Here is a 15,956-nt window from a genome sequence, read left to right as displayed (position 1 = left end):
AGAGTGGAAGAGTCTGCTTGTGTGTTTTTAATTGTGTGAGAACCTATGTATGCAAACTGAGGTCTGAAATTATTGGACTCACAGCATTTCCATACACAACAATCAATCAGTGATATTTGCCTGGATGTGTCTAAAGGTATTGGCCCTCTGCAACGCCACTTTGTCTGGATGTGTCTAAAGGTATTGGCCCTCTGCAGCTCCACTTAAGGCTGGCAGCGTGGAAGCCTGACGTGCTGTGGCCGCTAATGGCCCTGTGCAGATAAAGATGAGTGCTTGGCACTGCCCTGCTGTTCATTTGTGACATAAAGAGAGGACTCTATATATCTTATTAAAACAAAATGTCCATCACCGTGAGACGGACGAACAGGCTGGAGGGAGGCAGAGGAGGGGTGGTGTGTCTAGACGCTTTATGACTGCAATAAGAAACGACGCTTGCATCCACTGCTTCTGTCACATTCAAACTAAACAATGTTTGAATAGTGTCACAGTGGGGTCATAAATCTACAGATGTGGAGAGAGCGAGAGAGATTCATCACCAGTTAGGCTCTTCCTTTCTCTTAAAGCTGAACATGTTTTTTTTCTCTGAATCTGGAGATACAGAACTCTTGAACTAAACTGACTTCATTTTCAGGGGAGCTGCACTGTGGCATTGATTGCGTTTCTGCTTTTGATCCCCAATCTATTGTGTCAGCACAAAAAAACAGTTGACTATACCACACAAAACAAAGCCGGAAAAAAACAACAGGATCATACAAATTACAAATTATATTACTATTTACTCTAAACGTATGTTTTCACAAATACATGATTTAAATGAGAGAACAACAATATATGGGAAAGTGTAATTATTTCTCTTGATGAACTTTTTCTTTAATATCTCTGAATTTTCCTGTCAGGATGTAAGTCCATTATAGTGTTTTAAGCATTCATATTCATGTAAAATGAAGTATTTTCTCATAATATATATTATCATTGCAGCATAATCTCTGGGTATTACGTTTTCAGTGATCCAAAAATGATTTTGTTTATGTCCTTGTTGATTCATGATTTGGAAAGTGTGATGTTTTTTTTCCTAGAATGCAGTTTTTCCCCCAAAACAACAACAACAAAAAAACTGTTGATGACTTTTGTTAACATTTTCTTTTTACACTGAAAAACATTGGACACTTTTTGTGTGTAAAAAAGTGTGTGTAAACATCCCACTCTAAAAAGTATGTGTAAACATCCCACTCTATTGTCTCCAACAATGACTGCTTGGTTACTCCACAGCCTTGATGTGTAGCAGTCCTCTCTACTCTGGACACAACTGCCCATCACGCTTTCAAATCAGATCAGATCATTTAAGCTCATCCTGTTTTCCTCCACACTGTAGATGTCAGTAATGCCGTGCTATTTAGACTTCCCTAGAAGTTATTGTTTAATTGTGTAGTTCTGGAAATGGTGAACATGGTCTAAATGTTCCTAAAAGTGAAGCGTCAGTGAAGATGTTGGTCCAAATCCAGGGGCCTATTTATTGTGACCCTGTGCTCCATACAACACTAAGGAGGGCTGACATTGGACGTCCAACCAGGAGCTCCTGAACAATAACACTGCAACACTTGGAGTGGACTTGTAAATTGAACATGTGTTGCTCAGCCTGCAGTAAAAGATGAAAGGAAGCAGGCAGTCAGTCTGTGTCGGCTGAGATATTTCACGTCAACACGACAGGCCCTGTGCCCTACGACCCAAACACAGGATCTCTTTCATTAGGATATTATGGACTATCAAACCTCAGCAGATGTGTTGAAGCTGGGGTGTTATGAGAAGCAGTGGAAGGCACATACAAACCGTCCTGGGCCTTTACTGGGCCTCTTTCTCCCACTGCTGTGTTCTGAATTTGGAAAGATGCAGTATAAGCTATGATGAATTCATTTCAAACAGTTATGATGTTGAAAGCCTAGAACTAAAATAATGGAATATTTCATACAGCATAAAAAGACATTGTACTTTATTTCACTCTGTGTGTGTGTGTGTGTGTTGTGAAAAGTAAGAGGAAGGCTTTTAAAGCGCTACCCAGGTGCTTTTGATATAGATCAAAGTTGAAAAAGAGAACCATGCATTTTGTAACTCATTGTTGTGACCATTGAGTGAGGGTGTGCTGTGTTCATATGCCCACTTATTTTACTGCTAATTCACAATGTGCAGAAGAGCCGCTGTTTTCATTGGCGTGTAAACACACAACTGAAGTCGTATGCAATTCAAATGCTTCTTCTCTTTACTCTCTGCTAGTGCAGATTCTTTTCAATCTCTGTAAGAATTTGAATTTCACTGTTACATGGAAGATAGATGAAATTCAACAGGAGCTTTAAACAATGCATCACCACATGATGAAAAAAAATTACTTTAATCTTGGCGCTCTGTTGTTGTGTTTGTCCAATGGCAAGGGAAACGTGAGAAGACTTATGTTGTGTTTAACCAATTCATACAATGTACCACTGCCTCATGGTAAGCCCACAGAGGGTTTTAAAGAGCCACATAGCGTGCCTTTTGGTCATCAACGGAGCTGGCAGTATGCCAACTGAAATTTGGCATCACCATGAAAGGTCATGTCTATAAGATTGTGATGATTATAATGCATCATACGTGACTCCCTTACATGTTTGGGCACTGATTTGTCGAACACTCCCAACAGCTGGAACAATTCAAAATTTGTGCGAAGGAAGAGAATATCAAAACGACCATGTGATTCCTTGAAGGGATAAAAAACACAAATACATTCAGAACAGGGGAAATATATTGATTTGAATAAATGGCCTCTCTGATTATTTGTTGATCCCGCAGAAAGAGCCCAGCCTTGGATCCTGTAAACAGCTTTATCAGGAGGGGGATGTGGAGGAGAAAACAGTCTGGCGCATGTTGTGACATGTGGCACGGATTGGCATTCATTTGTTTGTAATGAAATGCTTTTTAAGCCTATTAGACGACACACACTGACCTCATCACCAGGGGCGAAGGCAGCTTGAAAAAGGCAGAAATGGAGGGAATGGACTGTGCGCAGGTTGACTGATGGAGGCACTCTCAAACTCTGATGAATATTGATTGATCACGGGAGTTGTTCTCCAAATGGGAACTTGTTATTGCAAGAAAGACGTCCAGCATTTAGGTTTGCTTACCATTTCTACCAAACCTAATTTCACACTGGCTATTTCCCACTAGACTTAGGAGCTTGCGAGGAACTGGACTGAAGCTGAGCATTGTGGTTCAGGTGTAAGTTGATATTTTTGGCAGCCCTGAACCCCTTTTTTTCCGCTCTCTTTAAATGTCATTTTTGGTTGGTGCTAAAACACTTCCTCCCTCCTTTCAGGCCTATAAATATCACCATTATGTGCGTACAAAGGGAACAGCGACAGTTTACGTGCTGTGATTGATGTCGCTGGACAGTGGACAGTGCTGTTGAGAAAAAGCAGACCTCAGGAAATGAGTGTGAGAGCTTTATCCTCCTCACAGTCAGGGTGGCACAGCCAGTGTGCATTTTCTAGAAATCTCCCATGTCTTTCCAACATGTTTAGAGAACTCAGAAAAATGACTGTGACTGCTGCCACTGAGAATCATTACTGAGGATAATGGTGACATTTGACCATCACATTGTTTTTTGAGGGGTTACAACCCCCTCCCTCCCAGTGCATTATTTGCTCGTGCTCTCGGTATGGCTTCACAGCCAGCGATGAATGATCTGCCAATTGTTGGGAACTCTAAGGGATTTTACATCACAAAAAGTATGGCTTTCAATAATGCTTGGCTGGCAATCACACACAATGCCTGTAAAAGGCCACTGTGGGGGGTTTACAGGAATTTGACCCATTCCTGTTGGGCTAAATAACTCTGCGATATGACATATTTAAACTCGATATAAAATGAAATTGAACTAGTTGATGCAGAGGCACAAGGTGCATTTGATATGTCTTAAAAGTGGGAATAATTCTAATATTTCATGTAATTTATGTTTGTTGTGAAAAGCATAAAGCACTGAATTTTGAAAATAAGTGGAGAGTTGAATAATAAAAAAAAAAGTGACAGGAAAGAAATGTTCCACAATCTCAGACTACAGGAGTGGCGTTCACACATGGGTGACAACATAAAGGTAGATGGGTCTGACACAGGAAGCACAAATTGCTTAGGCCTCTGAGAGAAATGTGAGTCTTTAAAGATAACAAGATGGCTGCTTGTTTGTCTCACACCACTGAGTAGGAGGTGGAGGTGGGGGAGGGGTTGGGGGAAATTATGTTCACAGTATTTTACAAACAAGTCAGCAACTCTTTTGCCTTTGTGACCACAGAACAATGTGTGAGCCTAATGTGTAGGTGTTGATAACTAACCCCATGTCTGGCTCAAAATGAGGATGTTTGTATGTTTCCACCCAAGAAAGAACCAGCTAAAATGTGCATGTCTGGAAATGGATTTTTTCTTGTTTAGTAAAGATATAAGATACTATGCTGGTAGTGCAGAAGCTCATGTATGGGTGTATTGACATAAATGAAGTTTAGAGACAAATAAATAAGGAGATGATATATCAGACACATCACACAAAGCAGAGGGAGGGAGGGAGAGAGAATGCAGGACTCCACACATGGCTGTAATTTTATGGGGGATTGGCCATTGGTTCCTGCTCTGAAGTAAACACACTATAATAGCTGAGCTTTTGTTACTGCAGAACTATGACAACCTCCCCCACCAGCACACAAACCTAAGGCCAGAGGAACAAGAGACCACTGTAGCAAACGCCACATGTCATTGTACCAACCTCAAAGAACCGCCCTGTGTACTATTGCAATAGATAGATAGATAGATAGATAGATAGATACTTTATTGATCCCCAGGGGAAATTCAATATAAAATGTGCAGTGATATTGAATGTGGAAATGTTAAGATGAACATAACAGAGTCAATAGTTCCTACTTATCAGTTATTTTAGAGCTGGAACGGAGAGCCAGACAGATTAGATCAGTGGTGTGTATTTGTGTGTGTGTGTGAAAGAAATGGAGGTGGGAGACTGGGGGTGGGATACCCAGAGTGCATCAGAGAATGGCCACACTATCATATTATAGGACAGAGATCTTCAGCATTGGGGTCCTTGGAGTTACTGAGGGTCTGCCAAATGACTTATTTACATTTTTCTTTCTAAAAAACAATACATTATTTATATATAAATATAGGAATCTGTCAGCAGCTTAACATTGTTCACACCTTTACAAAGTACTTTTACCCACGGCACTACAGGCAACCTTTCTATTTATTGTTGGCCTGGTTTAAAAATGAAGCAACAAAATTGTATTATGTGCAATATGGGGTCCTTTGACCATGTCTTTATCAGAGAAAGGTCCTTGGTCTGACGTCTGCTATTAAGAGGCTAAAAATAAATGCAATAGCATCTCGTGTGTAATAGTTGTTTTCCGATGAGTGTGAGCATACCTGGTATACCTGTTGAAGACCTTTGCAGCTAAGAATAAATGCCATAGAGTCTAGAGTGTAATATTGAGCACAGACTAATGTGCTGTATGCATGTAGAGTGTAATATTGAGCACAGACAAATGTGCTGTATGCATGTAGAGTGTAATATTGAGCACAGACAAATGTGCTGTATGCATGTAGAGTGTAATATTGAGCACAGACAAATGTGCTCTATGCATGTAGATGTATATTTCCTGTGCGTGTGAGCACACCGATCACAAGAGTTAGACCTACTTAATAATCCAGTGCAGATAAAATGCCCAAATGCCCAGGAGGCCTTATTCCCCTAGACCATCCACATGCATCACGTTTCACAAAGCAACATCTCATACAAAATAAGGGTATTTTCACGATCAGGGGTTAAGCACTTGACATGTCTGTGTACATCAAAATATGTGATTATGTTGGATATGACTTACCAGCACCTAGATAATTTAGTAGTTTTCAAAAATGACATTTCATTTTTAAACTACACAACCAACCACAGCACGTTATATTCACACAATTTTACTGTGAGCAGAACAGAAAACTGGCTCACACAAGAATATTCTGTAATTCTTCAGTAATTCGGCTTTTTTGAAAAGTAGGCCACATTTCGGTCAAATGTAAGTTTAGAGATATACAGTCTTTTTATATAAAGAATGATATTTTTAGATTAATTTTAAATAGTCCTTACTCTGATTGTGGAAATACGCATAAACCCTAGTGACACCTGGTTTAAATGGGTAATTCATTGGTAGTTCCTCTGATACTGTGAGGGAGAGGGACATTTACAGCATAAACTGTGGATGTTAATACACCCTCTGTCAGGCACACGAAGACAGACAGAACAAAAATTACCAGTGTGATGTGTTCATTTGAACCATGACACAAAATTAAACTTGACAAGATTTCCAGATAACACCAACTCTCATGAGCCAAGAGCAGCATGATGGATCAACGCTGGAGCCCAGATACTAAGCCTTTCCTTGAATTTCCCCTGGGGATCAATAAAGTATCTATCTATCTATCTATCTATCTATCTATCTATCTATCTATCTATCTAAGCCAACTACAATGCATGTGTTAAATCTTCATAGCTGTGGACTACTATATTTTTAGTGAGAACATCTGTCATGTGAAATGTGTATTGAGCCGTGTGGTTAATGCAGCACTGGCTATCATGCACACAGACATGGAGCCCCACTCCAACACAACACACACACCCTACCAGTACACCAACCTTATACCTGCATGCATTGCATTAATAACTGCAAGTATGATGTGATCCATTAGCAGGCCTGCACAACAGCAGTGAGCTTAGAGGGCCTCCTTTCTTCTTCATGTCTCTGTGTTCATGGGCTTTTGAATTTTAAAAGGGCGTTTGACAAAGAGAGTGCTTTGATGGTCTCTTTCCAGGCAAATTGGAAATTATGTAAGCTAAAACTAGGAAATAAATTCATATCAAAGTGTGTGGGGACCATCAGCTGCAAACACAAACAAGAAACCTCAGACATAAACACAATCTTCCCTTACTCTCGTGAACACACTATGTAATGCTCGTACTGACGAGTGACGGAGCGGCAGTTCCAGACCACTGGTGATGATTTAACACAAACAATTGTTTGAAGCAAACAACTCATCTAGACATTAGCAACTCTCCACTTTGATGTCGGAGCCGCAAATGCAGTATTTATCTATGTTGTAGAGCACGATAATTGCAAATGAGTACCACTATTGTATGAACACGAGACATCAACAAACTCAATCATATCTTGATTTTATTAGCCAAGCGTGGCCAAGAAGTGTATTTTATAACCCTAAAGTAGACTTCCCTTTCACGTGGTGCTTTGTAGGACTCGCATGGTTGAAAACATCTGCTAAATATCTTAACTAAATATAAAACAATGACTTGATAAAAAAGCTACACTAAAATGTAGCTGCAAGCAGCAATGAGGGGTCCAAGTAGCAAAAATCAATATGGTGGCCAAATCAACTAGGTTGATGCAACAAGTTGTGCTTGCCTTGGGATCTCCCACAGTATTAACAGATATAGGAATTAAGTTTTAAATCCAAACACATCAACCATTTTAAGCCCAAATGTATTTTTAATAATTGTAGCGCCCTCTACAGGTTCTGACAGGTTCTGACAGCCTGATGTACGTACATTTGCGAACGCAGCGTAATCAGCGTCATCACCAAACTGCAGAACGTGCAAGCTGTGCTTTATCATTTTACGTGGTATTTATGATACCTGAAGCCCATCACATAATCAGCGCCTATCTCTGCCCTCTAGCATAATTTGTGAAGCCCACAACTGAACGGCCTAATTCAATCACAAGCATAGTTAAATGTCAAATGATGACAAATGTATCATTTTCCACTCCTGTTTGTACATACTATGCCGTGTTTTAACATGCGCGTTGGGAGAAACTTACGCCTCAAGTGGGTGCAAATGTGTTAGTACATCTAGCCCAATGTCTATACACCAATTTTGGTTTTGAAACATGAAAATATTGAGATATTACCTTACTTCCTGTTTGTTGGTTCTGAGATTGGGTGTGACGGATGAACAGTTTTGAAAATAAAAAATCCATTCAACAACCTTTGTGGGGCTTTGTCTGAAGATCATTTGTGCCAAATTTGGTGAAGATTGGAAACAATGTGTGACCTGTGTTTCTGTGTTTTCAACAAATTCCAATAAGGATTCAAAGATTCCAACGGTACGGTAGTTTAAATTTTTTCTTTAAAAAATCATGGATCAACGGTTATGCGCGTAAACAAATATCCAAGTTTGACGTGCTGGTGGCGATTGAGTCGCAGACATCATAGTGGTGAAAAGAGTCATAGGACAATTCCAAATCAGTGTGCCAAATTTCACAACTTTTAAAGAGATGGGTTGTCATAGACTCACATGGCAGAAGGAAGAATCATAACAATAAGAAAAGCGAGAAACATGATTCACTGCTTGGCCCCCAATAAACATATTATGTACAAAAAGGTCTTTATCACCTTTGTTTCTCTCTCCCACTTTTCTCTTTCCTCTCTCTTACCTGTGTGTGTGTGTGTGTGTGTGTGTGTGTGTGTGTGTGTCTGTGTGTGCAGTGCCATGTCAAATCCAATTGACTAGTCAGTGTGCACTTGTGGGGGCTTGTATACAAACCTATGTCATTATATACAATGGAGCAAGCGCATGGGTGTGCGTTTGAAGAGATGAAAAAACTTGAGTTACGTACTTAACATACGACACTTGACAGTGAATGCTGCCATTGTCTCCCTGCTCAATGGCTGCAACACCTGTCTCTCTCTCTCTCTCTCTCTCTCTCTCCTCTCTCTCTGTGTATGTATGTGTGTGTGTGAGTGAGTGAGTGAGTGAGTGAATAAGTGTGTGTGTGTGTGTGTTTGTGTGTGTGTGTGTGTGAGAGAGAGAGAGAGAGAGAGAGAGAGAGCGAGAGAGAGAAGAATTAAAACCAGTAACTCGCTCATTTTATGATACCCTGTAACTTTATTTTCAGAAGACAAATAAAGCATAAACAAATCTTATGAACAAATATGTATATCCTGAGTATCTCATTGTATTACAGAAGTTGTCATAAGTTAAAAATGTAGGAAGCAAGCCTGTTCTCTCTTTAGGATCTTCAATAGAAAATACTTCTCCTTTTATCCTTTTATGATAGTTTCTATTACAGTATTTTATGTGCTGTATCTTGTAATCTCTACAAATGCATTTGCCAGGACCTTCCATTAGGCAAGGCTTGGAACCAGCTCATGGAACAAAAACGGAAAACAGAAACTGTATATTTTTTAGACAGATGCTATTTGCTCCCGTGATGTCAATAGCCAACAATGCTATTTGTACCTGGTGGGGAGAGCCCATGTGGGGGTGTACATCCGGGTGTACATAGCATGGCACAGCAGTGAAAAGCACCTACAGGTATCTATAGAAACAATGCTATTTCACCCGGGCACACAGACACTGTTTGTGTATTTTAGAAACGGGATTAAAGGCTTGAGCTGCTGCACCAAGGACAAAGACGTGGCAATGTTTCCAATAGGCCATGCTGAGTCTGTGCAACTTATCACGGTGACCACCATGCACTCACATTAACTCTGTGTTGAAGCATGACGTGCTTCATAGGTTACATACGCAAATCTATGTTATTCTGTATATCATCATATCTATCTATCTACTATTTTATAAAAAGAACTAGCTATGCTAGGATGCTAGGATGCAATGCATGTGGTCTTGCAAGGCCCCAGCCATGGAGGCAGTGTTGGATGGGACCAAATGTGCATGGTGGATGACATCAGTTCCTGCCATTCTATTATATCTACAAATTCATCAACACATAGAATAGTATTGTGTTTCCTGTTTTGTGTGTCATTCTTTCTAATGTCATTTAGGGATGAATAAATTACAACTAAAATATACTCATATGGACATAAATCTGTCCGTTGGTATAGAATGATAATGTCACCATAAACAACTCATGGGAACATTAACAGACCCTAACTTTAAAGGGACACCAGGCAAGCCTGATGCTTTTTCTCTACGAAACTCCCCCTCGCTCGGTCTGAAGCTCTTTTCCTTTTCTTTGCGTCTTCCGTCAAGGGTTTTCACTGCTTCTTCGCCGGCTCTGCCATTATACACACGTTTGCAACAATCGCTAGCGTTTCGTTAGCCTCCCTCTGTGCTGTGGATGCAGGATGTAAACTGATCCTGCTTCGGTCGGCGGGTACGATACACTGAACTTGCAAGCGGGATATTCTTCCTACAGGCAGTAGGGGCGGGCGAGAGAGTCTTCATTCGCCCTGTAATGGGTCATTTTACCATATACCGACTTACGAAGATGAGTAATTAACACGAAAACGTTGCCTGGTGTCCCTTTAAGTGATGGACTTTTGGATAGTTATGTATAGGGTGTGTTCTACCTAACTCTAACAATTGTTAAAGGCACAGTCAGGGATTTTACACGATTTCTAGCTCATAACATTTTTTATCACATTCAGCAATCATCTCCTCATGGCCGCTAGCTGCCCATTCCATGATTACACTGTAAAAAAACGGTCTCAGCAGGCAGCCCAGGCTCCGAAAACTGGAAACAAACAAAGCGGGGGCAGCCTGCCTTCAAACAAAAACAGCATTTCTCTTGGAATATTGAAGATGGGATGAGCAACTTCTCTAGTGTGTTTTGTTTGGTTCTTGGTTAAAATATAATGAACAGTTTTTTTTGCACAAAAGTGTCTGCTAATGAATGTAAACATAAACATAAACACAAACGAACACAACTTCCCTGACTGCACCTTCATTCATTTTGTGGTAGCTTAACAGCAGTAGCTAGTTAAGCAAGCACTACCCTAGTTCAACTTATTATTATGATTACAGCCTTGATATCTTGTGATGTGGGCCTACCTTCGGCCTACCTGTTGTTCTGTTGTTGTCACACTGTCACATTGTAACCGGTTTCTGTTTGGATATGAACCGATGGAAATACACACACACACACACACACACACACACACACACACACACACACACACACACACACACAAACACAAACACATAAAAACACACACACATAAAAAGGGTAGTTGAAAGATAGGATAATTTACAGTACATTATGGTATATTTTTGATGGTGGTCAGCTGGTGCGGTTGCTAGGTGCTCCTGTCATTTACAGCCTCTATATGCCCTCATGCTCGTGCTGTGAGAGAGTGCTCTGTCGTGGCGCTATGAGAGTGCTCTGTAGTGTAGTGTGAGAGAGTGCTCTGTAGTGCAGTGAGAGTGCTCTGTAGTGTAGTGTGAGAGTGCTCTGTAGTGTGTGAGTGTGCTCTGTAGTGTGTGAGAGTGCTCTGTAGTGTAGTGTGTGAGTGCTCTGTAGTGGTGCTGTGAGAGTGCTCTGTAGTGTAGTGTGTGAGTTCTCTGTAGTGGTGCTGTGAGAGTGCTCTGTAGTGTAGTGTGAGTGTGCTCTGTAGTGTGTGAGAGTGCTCTGTAGTGTAGTGTGAGAGAGTGCTCTGTAGTGTGTAAGTGTGCTCTGTAGTGTAGTGTGAGAGTGCTCTGTAGTGTGTGAGTGTGCTCTGTAGTGTGTGAGAGTGCTCTATAGTGTAGTGTGTGAGTGCTCTGTAGTGGTGCTGTGAGAGTGCTCTGTAGTGTAGTGTGTGAGAGTGCTCTGTAGTGTGTGAGTGTGCTCTGTAATGTGTGAGAGTGCTCTGTAGTGTAGTGTGTGAGTGCTCTGTAGTGGTGCTGTGAGAGTGCTCTGTAGTGTAGTGTGAGAGAGTGCTATGTAGTGTGTGAGTGTGCTCTGTAGATTGTGAGAGTGCTCTGTAGTGTAGTGCGTGAGTGCTCTGTAGTGGCGCTGTGAGAGTGCTCTGTAGTGTAGTGTGTGAGTGCTCTGTAGTGGTGCTGTGAGAGTGCTCTGTAGTGTAGTGTGTGAGAGTGCTCTGTAGTGTGGTGTGAGAGTGCTCTGTAGTGTAGTGTGAGAGGGTGCTCTGTAGTGCTGTGAGAGTGCTCTGTAGTAGTGCTGTGAGAGAGTGCTCTGTAGTGGTGTGAGAGTGCTCTGTAGTGTAGTGTAGTGAGAGAGTGCTATGTAGTGTAGTGTGTGAGAGTGCTCTGTAGTGTGGTGTGAGAGTGCTCTGTAGTGGTGCTGTGAGAGAGTGCTCTGTAGTGTGGTGTGAGAGAGTGCAAAATCAACATTTAAACTTAACAATATCATAATTCAACACACAAATTCATATAATTATTTAGGTCTAAAAATCACGTCAACAGGAAATTTCAATCTAGCTATAAAATAATTAAAAGATAAAGCAATGAAAGTTTTCTACACAATCAAAAGAACAATAAAATATGAAATACCAATTCCAATATTTTCAGAATTGGGAAAAAGAAATCATAAAATCACTTCATACACAAATTTGTAAAAGCATACTAAAATTACACAGATCAACACAAAATAATGGAGCAAGAACCGAATTAGGTCAATTCCCATTAATAATACAAATTCAAAAAAGAGCAGTTACATTTTATAACCATCTGAAGTCTAGTGACCCAAAATCCTATAAGTACCAAGCCCTTTGGTGTCAAGAGCAAAATATTGCAAAGAGTGCCCTCAGCCAATTAGTCTTGAATTTAAATTCTAACACCAATGTAATACACCCCAAGAAAATCATGACACAACAAAAAGAAAAGTGCATACATTATTGGGAAAATTCAATTAAAACTCAAAGTAAAATGAAAGTGTATCAATCACTAGAAAGAGATTATAAAATGGCTGAATATTTATCATAAAAGACCCCCAGATCCAAAAATCAGTCACTAGGTACAGACTCAGTGACCACACATTGGCCATAGAGAGAGGCCGCCACAAACAAATATGGCAACCAAAAGAGGAGAGGGTATGCACATGCTGCACACAAGAAATCGAAAATGAAAAACATTTCCTTTTACATTGTAAAAAATGTGAAAACATCAGATCAATATATTTTAAAAAAATTGAAAAAAAAATCCCAAATTTTTGAAATTTACAGAATGACACTCAAATCAAATACTTATTAGGAGAGTACCCAACCTTATTACCACTAGCGGCACGATATGTCACAGAATGCCATAAAGCACGAGACAGCCACTAGGCAAGCAAATATATATATTTATCCTTCCTTTTTTTCCTTTTTTTTTTTTCTTTTCTCCATTGTGTGCTAGTGTGTGTATGTTGGGGTAGGAGTACTGTGAGAGTGCTCTGTAGTGTTGTGTGAGAGTGCTCTGTTGTGGTGCTGTGAGAGAGTGCTCTGACTGCCATGTATATGAAAGCTCATGGCTTTGTCACAGAAAAGCTTTACAGAAAAACATGTAGGATGTAGAAGATGGAGGATAAACAGTACAGCAGGTAATCAGCAGAACCTCCTATAATTCTAAATGGGGAGCAACAGATAGGTCTGCCACCATGTGTCCACCTCCTCATTGATTCTCTCTCTCACACACACACACACACACAAACACACATACACACACACTCACTTAGTCGTTCCCTCTGAAGACACTCATTGTTTGTCCACTGAACCATTTCATGACCACATCAACATGACAACAATAGCATACACATTTTCATCCACTTCTATAAGGTGGGTGCATGTATGCATAGTGTGTGTTTATCACTTTAGTTTACCTTGTATAACTCTCAAACTATTTTCAACCCAATAAGTCTATATATAAAATATCTGTTTGATTATGACTCATCAATCAGCTGTGTGAGTATGACAAACCAAAGCATTGAAGAAAATGACAAACTAATTCAGAGGAGTTCTCCTTCCTGAACTGTTCGTCCTTTTCTGGCCGTGGCCGAGGAAGGGGGATGAGAATATGTGTAAATATGTCACTATGACTGGGGTACCTCTGACCACTAACATGCTCACTTACAGGACCCAGGGTGCATCAGCAATTCACTGCCTTCTTCTCTAGCTTGCTTGTGGAACGCTGCTGGGGACAGTCTGATCTGACGTCTGAGCTGACCACCCCTGTCAGAGTCAAGAAACACTTGTTCGGCTAATGCCATCATGCCCGCTCCCTTCGCGCTGGTCAGGCAAGATCACATGTCCGAGCCATTGTGGGCAGAGGAGGAAGTCGGTCCTGTCTCTTCACCAAAGCGGCCACTGGCACCTGTTCCCCGGTCTGCCTCCGCAGTGTAAGTGGCTCGGCGTTGGCCAGCCAGGCCCGGCGCAGCGGAAGTATCAGGTGTCTGTAGCTTAGACTTGCTCTATTCATGTGTAAATGTGTCCACACAAAGTGTGCCTCTCCCAGACCACAGTTAGCTGTATTATTGCTGGGCCGTGGAGTATGAAACAGTCGTATACCTCTCCCAGCAACAGGCAAACAATGGTGGCTAAAGCCAGGGTCAAGGCTCCTAGAGTGGTCAAAGCCTTTGTCCCTCGGTGCAGCTGGACAACAGCTTGAGAAAGAGAAAAAAGGAAAGAGAGAGAGAGAGAGAGAGAGAGAGAGAGAGTCTGGAAAGGGGGTTAGAGTGAGTGAGAAAGTAAAACAGAGGGAGTCTACCAGGTTGAAAAGTACATAGAATATAACAAATACAAAGTATTAGTCTCCAGTGGAAAAGAAAAGATTAGCCATTGTGTTGTGATTTCTGAAAGGACCACAGTATTGACAGACAACAGACACAGAAACAGACACACAGACACACACAGACACAGACACAGACACTCTCTCTCACACACACACACACACACACACTCTCTCTCTCTCTCTCTCTGTCTCTCTCTCACACACACACACACACACACACATACACACCTAACTCAAGTCACAGCCTCGAGTCATAGCCTGCACACATAGTTGAGTAGAGGTCTGCCTTGTGGCCACCAGTCAGTTTTCACTGAGATTATGTGTTTTTGCCATATTGTGGTTAAAAATGCAGTCTTGAAAATATACTGGGGAGTGACCCTGTCATGTCCACCAATTTATTTTAATGTGTGTGTATTACATTAATAAAAAAGTAAAAGTACAGATATGATAGACTTCTTTCCCCATGTGTCAGCATTTAAGCTGGTACTATAGGTTAGAAAAGCCAGTGTGTGCATCTGTGTGCGTGCGTGTGTGTGTGTGTTAGAGTAGTCTTCTTTGTGTGTGTGTGTGCTTGCAAGACAAAGATAAAGGAGTCCTGGGCTGAGTGAGCCCCCCTTCAACCCACACCCCCCCTTCAATCCATATTGATTAAACAAATTTGCCACAAATCATCTTCCAAATACCCAGCGGGGGGCTATAGAGCTGTGGGGAAATGCCCCATTCACACCCCGGGACCCCCCAGGGGCAGAGGGAGCCTTGGCACTGTGCTGAATGGAAACAGCACTGGCCCCTGAGCCTGCGCAGATCTGTGGGCTGGGCTAGACAAGACTGCACACAGACATATACACTCACATATTGCTAAGTATCTGATCATTATAGACAATCTCCGATCTCTCTCTCTCTCTCTCTCTCTCTTTCTCTCTCTCTCTCTGTGTGTGTGTGTGTGTGTGTGTGTGTGTGTGATTTTTCATTGTGTCGACATGGCTGTGGACAACAGGTGCTATTCAATGCCCTAGAGGCAGATGTGCAGATGTTCATGGTTGGAGCTGTGACTCCTTTTTACTTATGCTTAAGGCTACTCTTACTCTGTGCCATCATTTTGTTGTCATTTTCACACATGTATAGGCACACAAACTAAACGGCAAACACACACTCACACACACAAAGAGAGTCAGAGAGAGATACTCCAAAGTTGAGTTTAGACCAGCTTTGAGGAAAGGCGACTTTGTTGCCGGGGATAATTGGTTGCCGCGTGTATGCGTGGGTGTGCGTGTGCATAATCTGCGCTCTTTTGTCCACAGCTGTTACTAAACGGATTTGGTGAAGTGGGGAGTTGACGTTGGCTCCCCAGGAAGTCCTGGCTGGGCCTCACACACTCCAGCTGGCCGGCCGTCGTCACTGCTGTGCTGCTGGCCAGTCCTTT

This window comes from Alosa sapidissima, chromosome 7 (assembly GCF_018492685.1).
Source record: "Alosa sapidissima isolate fAloSap1 chromosome 7, fAloSap1.pri, whole genome shotgun sequence".
NCBI lineage: Eukaryota > Metazoa > Chordata > Actinopteri > Clupeiformes > Clupeidae > Alosa > Alosa sapidissima.
Note: the sequence above shows the minus strand (reverse complement) of the source record.